This window comes from Megascapheus bottae, chromosome 18 (assembly GCF_031878675.1).
Source record: "Megascapheus bottae isolate mThoBot1 chromosome 18, mThoBot2.hap1, whole genome shotgun sequence".
Classification (NCBI taxonomy): Eukaryota; Metazoa; Chordata; class Mammalia; order Rodentia; family Geomyidae; genus Megascapheus; species Megascapheus bottae.
In genome coordinates this window covers 44,349,112-44,361,862 of record NC_143526.1, presented here as the reverse complement: position 1 = coordinate 44,361,862, position 12,751 = coordinate 44,349,112, and positions in this window count along the sequence as shown.

Sequence of the window (12,751 nt, the reverse complement as noted above, 5' to 3'; positions counted from 1 at the left end):
CAAGGGGACAACGCCGGGCTGATGGCGCACACACAGAGCAGATACAGAACATGTCCTCACACCACACCAGGAACAGTAGGACAGGCCTGCATTTCAGCTTCCTCCGTGGATCCTGAATCCGGCGTCCAGTCCAGGGACAAACAGACCATCGTCCCCACCACTTAGTTTGGCTGCTACTGAGGGCTGTAGGGGGCAGGGCGGTCACAGGCTCCTCTAAGCCTCTGGATCCTGAATGGGGACAGAATGAGGTCACAGGCCCTGGGCACCTTCCCTGCCCTTCACCTGCTCTTGGTGGCTAACCATGGGCTCAGCTCCTTGAAGGAAAGAAGTGTGTAATTCATGGCTCAGTGCCCTTGGTGTATCTCATTTGTGCAAAAGGGCAGGGTGTCAGACAAACCGGGGTGGAGTACCAAGGCCGTGCCCTCAGCCCATTCTCCTAGCCCGGGGCTCCCGGACACCCGGCCTCTCTCTAGCGAGACTGGAGGCAGGGGCAGCCTGAAGCTCAGGCCCCAGCGGTGGCCAGGTCAGCTTTTATTTCTGATCGCCTAGTTTCTTTGTGGTTTTAAGAAGTGACCCAAATTTTGATTTCATTACTTCTCAGAATAGTTTTAGATTCCTTATTTCATTCATTTCTGTCCTAATCTTTGCTTCTTTTCATTTAATTTTGAGCTTGGCCAATTCTTGTTTATCTAGGAGTTTAAGGTGCACTACTGGCTGTCTATTTGAGAACACTTTTAAATGTAGGCCGTCATAACTGTAACTGTTCCTCTTAGCACTGTATTCCAAAGGTGCTGGTAGATTAAAAGCTCATTAGATTCTAGGAACTTCTGGATTTCCCTTCCTCTCCCTATTTCCTTCGTTGACCGTGTATTGTTGAATGATCCTTCTCTCCATGTGTTTGCATATTTTCTGTAGTTCCTGCTACATGTTATTGTAATTCCATCATGTGCTGATAGAATGCAAGGAACCAATTTAATTTTGTTCTTAGGTTTGCTAAGGCTTGCTTTCTCCTAAACGTCAATCTGCTTTGGAGAAAGTTCATGAGCCGCTGAAAAGAATGCATATTGCACAGCTGTTAGACAAGATGCTCTGCAGGTGGCCTTTTGGTCTGTAGGGCCATTTGATTCTGATGTTTCTTTGCTAACTTTTTGATGAGGTGACCTTGCCTGGCGGTGAGAGTGAGGTGCTGACGTGTCCCCATCTTACTGTGTGGGGATGACTGCGCATGTAAGTCCAGTCTTGTGTGTTTAATGAAGTTGAGCGTGCTAGCATGTGGGACATAGAAGTTGACCATTTCCTCTTACTGGATCGTTCCCTTTACTCATATGAGGTGACCTCCCATCTTTGTCTCTTCTGGTTTTGGTCTGAAACCTAGCACATTGCAGTACAGCTATGTCTGCCTGCTTTCATGATCTTAAAACTTTTTCCAACCTTCTGCTCTAAGCCAATTGTTGTTTCAGTCGGTAAGATGCACATCTTGTCCTCAACAAATGGCTTGGTTGTCTTGCTCACGCAATGCAACTTTCGAGACCTTTCAGATGGAGACTTGCGACCACCCTCATTTGCTGGTTTTGATTGAAAGGAATGCAATAACTCTTGCCATGTTGTTGGTTTTGTGGTTTATATTTTTTCCCTACTCTTCAGTTGCTTGTTTGTTCACGTGGTAGAATTTCTTTTCCCCCTGTTTTTATGGTCACATTCGTCTTCCTTTTCTGTGTATGCAATTATCTTCTGCCATACTGGTTTAGTGGTCATACATTGCTTCAGTTTTTGTTGACCAAGTTTTGTTGTTGTTGTAGCTGTGAATGACAGATGTGCTGGGTATATTAACATAGACATTCACTTTCATTCTTGAACAATGTAATTCAATCCCCCCTTTTGTTTTGGTGAGAAATGTGCTGTTAATTGGATGGTCTGACCATTGTATGCAACTTCACTCTTCTCTCTTAGAACTTTCAGTTTTCATTTCTTGTTCTGCACATCTAATGTTTTAATTCTGATGTTTCTTGGGGTGGTTACTTTCTTGTCTTGTCTGTTGAGTATCCTAATCACTTCCTGCACCCAAATGGCTGCTTCTTTCTCAAGATTTTGGGGACATTTCTCAGATTATTTTATTCAGTGTGTTTTCACCTCTTCTTCTATGCCCATGCTTCTTAGGTTTTGTCCCTTTGTGGTAGCCCCAAAGTTTTGCATGTTCCACATAGATTTCTTTTTATTTTTCCCTCTGGTAAATCTATATTGTCCTTGAGCCCAGATGTTTGGTGCCTGATTTAACCCACTCTGCTGGAAGACTTTCAACAATGTTAATTTGACTTGTTGAGTTTTTCATTTCCCGAATTTCAGTTTGATTCTTTTCCAGGACTTCTCAATCTTCATTGAAACCCTTTTCCATATTCTGCACTGTCTTCCTTATGTCACTCAGTTGTTTATTTGTATCTTTTTTTTTTTTTTTTTTTTGCCTGTCCTGGGCTTGAGCTCAGGACCTGAGCACTGTCCTTGGACTTTCTAAAGGCTAGAGCTCTACCACTTGAGCTACAGGCACCACTTCCGGTTTTTATCTATGTATGTGGTACCGAGGAATCGAACCTGGGTCTTCGTGCATGCTAGGCAAGCACGTTAACCACTAGGCCAAACTCCCGCCCCTCAGTTTTGGGGTGTGTGCGCGTGTGTGTGTGTGTGCATGTACATGCGCTGATATTGGGGCTTGAACCCAGGGTCTAGGTTGTCTTTAAGCTTTGTTTGCTCAAGGCTGGTGCTCTTCCACTTGAACCACAGTTCTACTTCCAGATTTTTTGGTAGTTAGTTAGAGAAAAGTCTCGAGGACTTTTCCTGTTTGGCTTCAAACTGTAATCCCCACATCTCAACCTTCAGAGTAGCTAGCATTACAGGTATGGGCCACTGGTGCCTGGCTTACTAAGGTTTTTACACATGTCTCTTTCATTTTGCTGGTCATTCTAATAATCTTCTTCTTTATCCTTAACATTTATTAACATGGGAGTGTTGCCCTTCTCCCATCCCTATTTGTGTACAGTTTTGCACATGTGAAGTCATTCGTTGGTGGGAGGTTTGGGTCCTGGCAGCCTCGCTGTCAGTATCACAGCTCAGGCAGGACGGGACAGCGGTTGGTGTGCCAGGGTAGTTTCCCCCAGCAGAATGGGGGACAGTTTTATACTCAAGCCTTAACCCACGGCTCAGGACACCAAGCCTGGTCTCCCAGCACCCGGGGATGGAGAACAAGCCAAGGCCACGGTGTCTCCTTGTTTGAGGTCGGTGCTGTGGGTTGTGGGAGGGGCTGGTTAAGGGTCTGCCACCCATGACTGTGCTGTTGCCCCTTCTGAAGCTTCTCTTTCTCATGTCCCAGAAGTCACTGCTATCCATGCAGAGCCAGCCCAGGGCCGGCTTGCTGTGCAGTCCCCGACTGCGCCCCCTTTGGGGCATCTCTTGGCTGTTCCCCTGACATGCCAGGCAGGGAGGAGCAGACAACACTGAACTGTGGTCTGCACCCACGAGGGGTAGTGGCTGAGGTCTCCATCTACTTGCTGGTGTCCACGATAGGTGGCTTCAGATCCAAGTGGCTACCACGGAGGAAGCAGGGAGCTTTCACGTGGCTCTCTGCTGTCCATCAGTGGGGTGCAGACATTCTACAGCCAAGGCGAGGCTATCCAGGTACAGCTGAGCCGAAATGAGGCCCCTCACACTCACAACCACTTTAACCAGAGGGACAATTTACTCAAACAATTTCACAGCACTGACACATGCTGAGCAGATGGGCTGGGCGGGGGCCAGCTGAGGAGTTAGAGGTGGCAGGGAGCCCAGGCCAGGCAGAGACTTGGGAACCCACACTTTTCCTGGTGGAGGGCAAAGGAGAAGATGATCCCTTTTATCAGGTGAGCACCTGAAATCGCCCAGACCCCCTGGGAGCACCTGCCATGGCCTCAGAACCGGTTTAATATCTCTAATGTTGGAGATTAAGGAAGGTGTTGGGGATGGAGGGAACCCATCCTTCTACTCACTTGTGTGGAGAAAGCCTGCAGAGTGCATGAAGCTGCGGGCACACACACTGTGTGTGTGCGTGTGTGTGTGTGTGTGCGTGTGTGTGTGTGTGTGTGTGTGTGTGTGGCCTCATCCATTGTTGTCTTCTGCCTCTTTATCTAGAGCCCAGAGCTGTCTGAGGGTAGCCCAGAAGCAACTCTATGGGGAGGATGTGGCTAACGTGGCTTGTTTGGAAGGTGAGGCTCAGAGGATGGGCAGCGGGCACGGAAGTGGGTGCTGCACTGTGGACCCACTCAAGTTGCCCAGGCCTCAGCCATCCCAGAAGTCAGAGGAAGCTTTGAAATAGTCCAGGCCCGGCCCAGCCCCCACGAGCCCGAGTTCTTACTCCCACTGTGGGACTTTGCCCTTGTCCATCCAACACTGAGTTGGAGAGGAAAAGTAGCAGGTGACTATTTTTCTCTTCTTTGATGACGACAGTTCATTGGGAAAGATCCGGAGTGGCTGTGGCACCCAGGGCGCAGGGCCCGAGGTCTGAGGCTGGACAAGCTGCCATCCTCCACCGCCTTGTACTGGGATTTCCTGAGCGCAGATTCTTTTTGATTTATCTCTACGTACATTCGTGTCACTCCTTCTCCCTCCCATGAGGGAGCGGTGGTTGTACAGTTTAATTTAATCACCCACTGAGTTTCCAAAATTAATTTCCTGCTGGAAATAAATATTGTATGATGAATTGTAAATCAGACCAGGCAGTCACTTGCAGACAACCTGTGAATGAACGTCTTGGTGGTTGTGATGCACAGAAGAGGGAACCCTTGACACTTACCCCCACAGAGGGGCAGTCGGCTTAGGGACATGTCCCCCACAAAGGGGCCGTGCCCGCTGGGCAAGGGGGACTCCCAGCCTCTCTGCTGTGTCCCATAGTGCTGTTGGATTGGTTTTGAGTGACCAGCCACTGCACGTTGGCCTCAGGGGACGGCAGGTGACAAGAAGAGCCCAGGCCCAAGATATCAAGCTTCCTGGGACATCCCACAGGAAGAAGCAGCCATGGAAAGGGAATTCAAAACTTGTGGCCTACTGCCCATGGCATTGTCCTCTGGTTCACTTCTGTGACCTTCACCGGAGGTTCTAGTGTTGGTACTGGATCATGGTGAGGAAAACTGAGGCACAGAGAACCCTATTGCTGGCCAAAGCACACACATCCTCTTAACCCTCCTCGCTGGCTGGGCCCCAGGTCCACTCTCTTTCCAGTGTGCACCAGAAGCAGCCTCACCGCCTGTCACGTGAACCGCTCACAAGCTTTCCCACCACCGAGGGCTCCCCTCCTGAGCAGCCACAGGGCCGACACGGCTGGGCCAGCTGCGGCTGGGATAGCTGTGCCGAACCTCTGGCCCTATGGAGCACAAATTTCCCTTTGCTTTGCTTCTTCCAGCTGGAGCCAGGCACGGTTTCCTGGATACACAGAAACCAAAGCAAATATTTACCTGCCGCAGGCTTGACTCAGCTTGGACTCAAGGCCTTCTTCCGTGTTGAAATGGAAGCGCCACTGCTGAGCTGAAGCCCTGAGTCCTTCGGCCTCCGCAGCCCCTGTTGGGCATTTTGCCTGCCCCTTGGAAGGCCTCATGTAAGGAGAAGAACATGGCGCCCTGCTTTTGTGACTGGCCGCTCTCATTAGCATGAGCCGCAGGGTCAATGCATATGGCGTGGCCCGTAGCCCTCTCAGGCCGAGATGTGGGCAGAGATGCTCCTGCCCTGATGATTCATGCAGAAACAGTCTGCTTGTTAAGGGACCAGACAGCCATCCTGGTCCATTTCCGTGGGAAGTGGCCACATTCTTGAGGGGCGACCAAGTGCCAAGCATCCTCACTCTGGGTTACATTAACACCAAGGGAACAACAAAGCTCTAACATGTCCAGCTCTAGACCCTCGCTTTAGTTTTGATGCCCTGGTCTCCCTGGGGATTCGTGCAGGGCTCTCTCCGAAGTCCTGCAGGCTGCTTTGTTTGCAGTGCTGAGTCTCTACTCTCCACAAGGCCCCTGAGGGCGGCAGGTCCACACTCACGACCGGTCATCAGCAGTGGGCTTGCTTCTGCTCTGGCTTTGTCCACGCAGAGCTCCTGAGCTCAAGGAGGAGTGTTCTGAAACGGGACAAGTATTGTGCTCACGGGCTCCTGCAGGCCTGCCTGGCTCCCGGTGGCACTGAGCTCTGCTAATGGGTGGTTTCTGGAAAGTTCTACCCTCCACTGTGCTCTGCCCTGGGGGCAGGGAGAGGCTCACTGGCTCTGGGCATCCGCTTTCCTCTGTGTGTCCAAGGGCTGCCTGGCCAGTCACCCGAGGACACAGCCCTGGCTGCGCCCTGCACTCATCTCCCCACACGATCTTACCAGAGCCGAGGGCTGAGGTCCGTGCATTTGGTTAGGACTGAGGTTTGTACAGCAACAAAACTCAAGATGCATAGCTTGGCACTCGTGGTTCTGTTGTGTGGGAAATTGATGTTAAGATGCAGAGGAGCCACATTTTGAGGGGTTGAACGGAGTCTTATTACAAAGCCAGCAACTATGAACAGACTCATGTGCCCCGAAACTTGCAGCTTGTCATGCACTTAATACTATTAGGAAACTGAACCACTTGGGTAGGAAAGAAAGAACAGAAAACCATCTCAGCAAACCAGGTGGACTGTAATGGAAAGCTGAAGAGGGACACCACAGAGACCCGAGGAGTGAGGGACCCAAGGCAAGCATCTCCCCAGTTCAGGTTACATGTCTGGCAGGTCTGGGAACCTATTGTCAAATCTCTACCCCATCTGCTTCTAGGCATTCAGGACTGGGGCGGGTGTGAGGAAACGAAGGTCACGTCTAACTCTTTTCAAGAAGTCCCCCATCATCCACCAAGATGCCAACATGATGCCAGTTAGACCCACTGTGTATATTTCAGCTCAGGCCTATAATCCTAGCTACACGGGAGACTGAGATCAGAAGACTAGAGCTAGCCCAGGAAGGAAGTTCAAGAGAATGCATCTTCAAAATAGCTGGCAAAAAAGCAAGACTGGAGGCATGGCTAAGCAGCGCCACATCAGTCATGGGAAAACTATGTCTCTCCCTTGGGTGCAAAGGCTGCTGGGAAATCTTGGTGTCCCTTGGCTTGGTTTGTCACAAGTCCAACCTGACTTCCTGTCACCTGGTGCCCTTTCCCCTGTGTCCCTGTAATACTTCCTGTCACATGGCATCCCTTCCCTGTGTCCTCCTCCTCTTCTAAAGATGCCAGTCACTGAATTTAGGGCCCAGTCTAATTTTTGCAATCTCAACTCTCCCAGCACCATCTGCAATCCTATTTCCAAACTGAGGTTCTGGGGAGACATTTTTTTAGGGAGTACCACTCAGCTTAGAGAAGTTTCTTTTGTGCCCACTGCCTCCTTGCCACCTGGGAGGTGGGCCAGGATGATCCACCCTGCATGAGGAGGGTGAGGTGGCCAGAGAGGCACTCAGTGTCGATGTCCGTTCTGCCAATACCTCCAGGTGCCCCCACGGGCTCTGCCCAGCAGCTACTCAGCATAGGCGAGGTCCTTCTAGGCTCACTGGGCAGGGGGCAGGCTCAAGAGGACGACGCGTTGAGAATGGATACCAACAGTAGAAGCATGAGCTCCTCATGCAGGCCCGGCTGACCTGGGACTCCGTGGACCTCTCTAGTGACCGCTGCAACCTCGGTCAAGGAGACACCCAAAAGGCAGGAGGAACAGAACATTCCTGAAGGCTGAGGCAGTGGTTCGAGTGACCTCACCCAGCTAACTGCTCGGGCGGGTTCTCTGGATTTCGTGGCATGCCTGCCAGCTCAGGCAGGAGCTCCAGCCCCCAACACCACACAAAGGGAGAGGGATCGGTGACAGGACAGCAGACACTGCCATGAGGGCTCTTCCCAGGGGGGAGGCCAGGCAGGCAATACTACCAGCACCTGATCCCCAGAGGGTGCCTCCAAGGGAAGCAAATCACTGAGGCCCCTTCCTGCCAGCCAGTCATAGCTGTGGGTGCTCCTGGAGTGGGCATGTTGGTCCCCCCGGTGAAGGATACTTGTTCAGGGATGGGTCTCCGTGGGCCTTTGGAAGCTGCTGTGATCCTCACACCAGCCCCACAGGCCCCAGGGAGGAAGCATTGACTCACAGCTTTGGCTAATTCCTATGGTGTTAATAGGCCAATGAGGACCTGTGGACCTCCCCACCCCGACTCCACTGGACTCAGCCATGAGAACCTGGGGGTCCCCACACACTAGGGATGAAATTGCTTGAAATCACAGAGCACGTGGCCATCAGACAGACCCTACCCTGCAAGACCACCACAGCAGTGGGGCTTGTGCCATGCTTCTTGACCCCAAGTCCATCCTCTGAGCCTGGGTGGAAGAGGGTGCTGGGTCATGCAGACCTGAGTCTCTCCTGAGCTTGGCCAGGGGGAGTGCCTCTCACAAAGTAGAGTCTGCATGGGGCTTTGTATGGTGGGAAGGACGGGAATGGACTCACTCTGCCATCTGTCTGTCGTGTGGCTCGTTTGTGACCCACTGGCCGTGGATGATGGGGTACCAGACGCCACCCAAAGAGCCCTTGTCCACTCCCGAGCTCATGCCTGCAGCCCCAGAGCTGCCCGGGACAGAGCCACTACTCCAGCCCCATCCCTTACATCGCTCCTTGCTCACACAGCAGCTGTGGGTGTGGGGAGCAGGCAGCACCCCATCTTAGAGGAAAGACTGGCCCAACAGCCACTCTTTGATGGACGCTCAGCAGGTGGTGTCACCACCACTCCAGGTTGCCTGCTGACTGTCCCCTTCACCTCGCTCTAGCATGCTTACTCCCCCACCCTACCCTCTGTGGGGTGTGGCTCCCCGCTGTCCAGGCAGACGCCTCCACCCTGGCGGGAAGAGGCAGGCCCCAGTGCACCCGTGGCCACGTCTTGAGAGATTTTATTTGTTTGCTTTGCAGCTCAGCTTCTGGGTGGTAAAGAATGGTGGCCACACCCGAGGAGAGCGTCCACTGGAACCCAGGACCGCCGGACCTCCCAAGGACCAGAGGTGAAAGGAAAGTCATCCATGTCTATGGGAGGGAGCCCCAAGAAGGCAGGAGAGCAAGGCGTGCGGGCGGCTCTCGCTGCTGCATCCCACGGGGTGGCCAGCAGGAGTAGGAGCCGGGCCTGTGAGTGAATAACAGCAGGAGAAACCATAGGCCTTCAGCCTCCAGCCACCTCCCCACCGGCCCCCAGCCCTGGGCCCCAGCCATTCTCCTGCAGTCACACCACACACAGCCACGTTGCAGCTAGCGAGGAAAGGCACGCCAGACACCTGCCAGGCTCCCTGAGGCGGTGGGCAAGGCCGCCTCTGGCTCACAAGGGCGCCTGTTGTGAGATGTGGGGTCACGTCCATCATTCAGAATGGAGCAGAGCTCCCCGGAGGCCGACCTCAGCCCGCCCTCCCTGGGAAGGGTGCTCGTGCGTGCCAGGCATCTGCACGTTCAAGTTCACCAAGCCGCACAGACCATGGGCCTCGTCCTCTGATCGCGCTGGTCACTGCCACCCTCTTCCCGCCTGTTGCAATGGATTGATTGGAGAAGCCGCTGTCGGGGTGATTCAATGTTTGGAGGTCCATGTACAGAGTTCTGCTGGAGCTGGCACGCCACTCCACCGTTGAGAGGTGTGAGCCGGGCACAGTTCCATCAGACGCTCCTGAAAATACGCTTCGTGAAGAACATCAACTGTGCTCGTGTTTACAGCCCGGGACGCCTCTCTCTCTCTCTCTCTCTCTCCTCCCCCCCTCTCCCCCCCTCCCCTGGGTGCCTCTCATGGCTGTGTTTACTGTCTGGGCCAGCGAGGTGCCTGTGACCCACTCTCCAAGAGGTCAGGCAGCCTGCTCTGAAATGCCTGTCCTCTGCCAAGTGAGGTGACCCTTGGCCAACCCCCAATATGCGTGGGTATGGGAGGGGCAGCTCCTGTCCCTGCCGACCCAGAGAATGTCCAGGGCTGCAAACAGAAGAGGAGGGTGAGGAGGTCTTTCTTGTTCCCCAGGGCGGGGGTCGCATGGAAAACCCAGCTGTGCCCACACACTGGGACATCCGCCTGGGGCTCCCCTCCCAGAGCTCCAAGCCCCAAGCCACCACACCCCAGGGCCGTCCCATGGCTCCCCAGACCCTCGTCTTCGGCCTGCACCTCCAGGCCTGAAGTCTCAGGAGCGCATGACCCCACCCTTGGCGGTGAGTGGCCTCGCCCAGTGCAGCCCGGCCGTGCTGCTGAGGGACAGGCGCCGTGACCACCGAGGCCGGGGGACATGTGCAGCCGGGGCAGCTCCAGGGCTGTGCCCTAGAGATACCTCATTCTGCCAGGTATGAAGGAGATTGAGACCCCTGCCCACCAGGCTTGCCCCCTAGAAGGAGAGGGCAGTGGGAAGCACGGCACGGGAGGGCCTGTGGGCCCACTTCTTCCAGGCTCCCTGGGTCTGCCTTTAAGGACCCTCCCTCCCCACTGAAGCAGAAGAGGGGGACAAAGTGCTCCCTCAGAACCTCCGAGTCCAAGTTCAATGCACATCCCAATCCAGGTCCATGCCCACCACCCCATGTTCTCTTGGGAGATTGGTACCCGAAGTGGCTGGACTCACGGTGCCCAAACGCCCTTGGGCAGGCCTTGGGCCAGCTCACAGTGAGTCTTTCCAGACAGACAGACAGACAGACAGACAGAGAGAGAAAGAGATAACAAGAGCGGGGGGGGGATCCACAGAGCCCCTCAACCAGCCAGGTCCTCCAGTGTGAGGAATGATAAACTGGTCTGAGTAGTTAAAACGTGAAGCACTGGGCCCTGTCCCTTGCAATGGAAGGTTGTCATTGACAGGGGGACCTAAAGGTCTTCTTTGAGGAAGAATATCAATACTACAGTGCATCTTTAAATCATGGGAGCTGGGAGAGAGCCCAGATGGAGTGCTCAGGAGAGACCCCTCCCATCCTCCAGCACCCCTGCTTGCCGGGCGCAGCTGGTACCCCACGAAACCAGAGGTGAAGCCTTCGGATGCCATGGGGTGAAGCTTGGTCCCTGTGGACACACAGGCTGGAGGACTGCTCCTTAAGAACAAGCTCTGAGAGCAAAATGGGGTTTGCTGGCTCCCTGCCAGAGGCAGAGGGCACCCCATCTTGTTTCCTCTCACAACTGCCTGGGACTTGAGACCTGCACACCTCAGCTGACCCAACCCTGGCCCCTAGGTTCCTTCTCTGCCTTTCAGGAAACATCTCACTGTGAATCAGTGACTCTATCACCACCCAACTTGTAAAGGCTAACTTGGCTCCAAGCCAGCACTCTGGTGCCAGGAGCCGAGGGGAGATTTATTTCCTGACTGTGTCTGTGGCTGTGGAAATGACCCAGACTTCCTATGGCAGCGTGTCGGGGGGAAGTGATTGTGTAGCCAGCAAAGGCTGAGCTTTCTAAGATTGCCGGATGATCTAATGTGGGTGCCTCATATCTCCCACCCACAGAGGGGACCCTGAGGGTCTGGGAAACGCTCCTGTTTTCAGAGAAGACCCTGCGCTCAGGACCTCGGAGGGAGCTGTCAATTGTGATGTCAGACCTACTGGCTGTACAGTTTCCTCCACTGCCGCTGGTATGATTTAGGATCGCCTCCTGCCCGGCAGCAGATTCAAAGCTGCCAGCCACTCACCCACGCCGGGGCCAGGGTGGGCCTGGACCCACCCCTTCCAGTCACAGCAATGCTGGTCACAGGGACGGGAGGCGGGCAGGGCTCAGGACCGCCTGTGATCCCCTGGAGAGCACAGTGCTGGGGTCCACAGACCAAGGGACATGACCAGAGTGGGCCAGCGCAGAGAGCAATGCTAGGGCCCTGGGCAACCGTCCGCGTTGCTCACATCCTGTGCCAAGCGCTGTGCTGGATATCGCCTGCACTGTGTCTCTGGACCCTCGCCACCGCTCCTCAGGCAGATTCTCCAGCCCCAGACTACAGAGGAAGAAACTGAGGTCTGCAGAGGTGACACGGTTGAACGGTGCCGTGTCTGGGAGGCACCTACACTTCGGTTTCACCTCCCCGGTGACCTTCATTTCCACATTGTCTCTGTCACCTCTAGCCAGCTCCAGTCCATGCCACCCAGGCTCCCGGCATCCCCACCAGCTACTCTAGTGACTGAATACCAGTTCACTAGACTGGAACTAAAACCTTCCAGAAGAGCAGCAGAGGGCTGAGGGCCTCAAGACACACTGTGCACATATATGCACATGTCAGAATGAAGCTTCCTTGTGCAAGGAACTGATGTAAATAACAGGTGTGACGAGAAAACACACACACAATTGATTGTAAGATTGTAATAAATAGATTAAAAACCTGTGAAGAAAAAAAATCATTGGCTGTCATTGAAGACTAGCAGACAACTCTTTTCTATGAAAATTAGTGATGAAATGGAAAGAGCCAGGAATTCACCCTGATTTCTTAAGGAGGCCACACTTTATCTCCGTGGCTAAGAGAAGTCCTTGGAAGAAGAGCGCCAGCTAACACGCACAGAAGGAACGATGGAATGAGAGCAGCCCTGGAACCCAATCCATTGATCCTGAAACCACTGGATGGCAAAATTGTAGAAAAAGGTCTTCAGTCAGTAAAGACATCACCACCCTGCAGTTTTCACTGGAGAAAGACCCAGCACTGCCATCGAAACCCAGGCAGCTCCGTGCCCCTCACCGCAGAAAACATGTGCCCCACCGTGATGGAGTGGACAGGCAGAGAAACAGGTCTGACAGCACCGC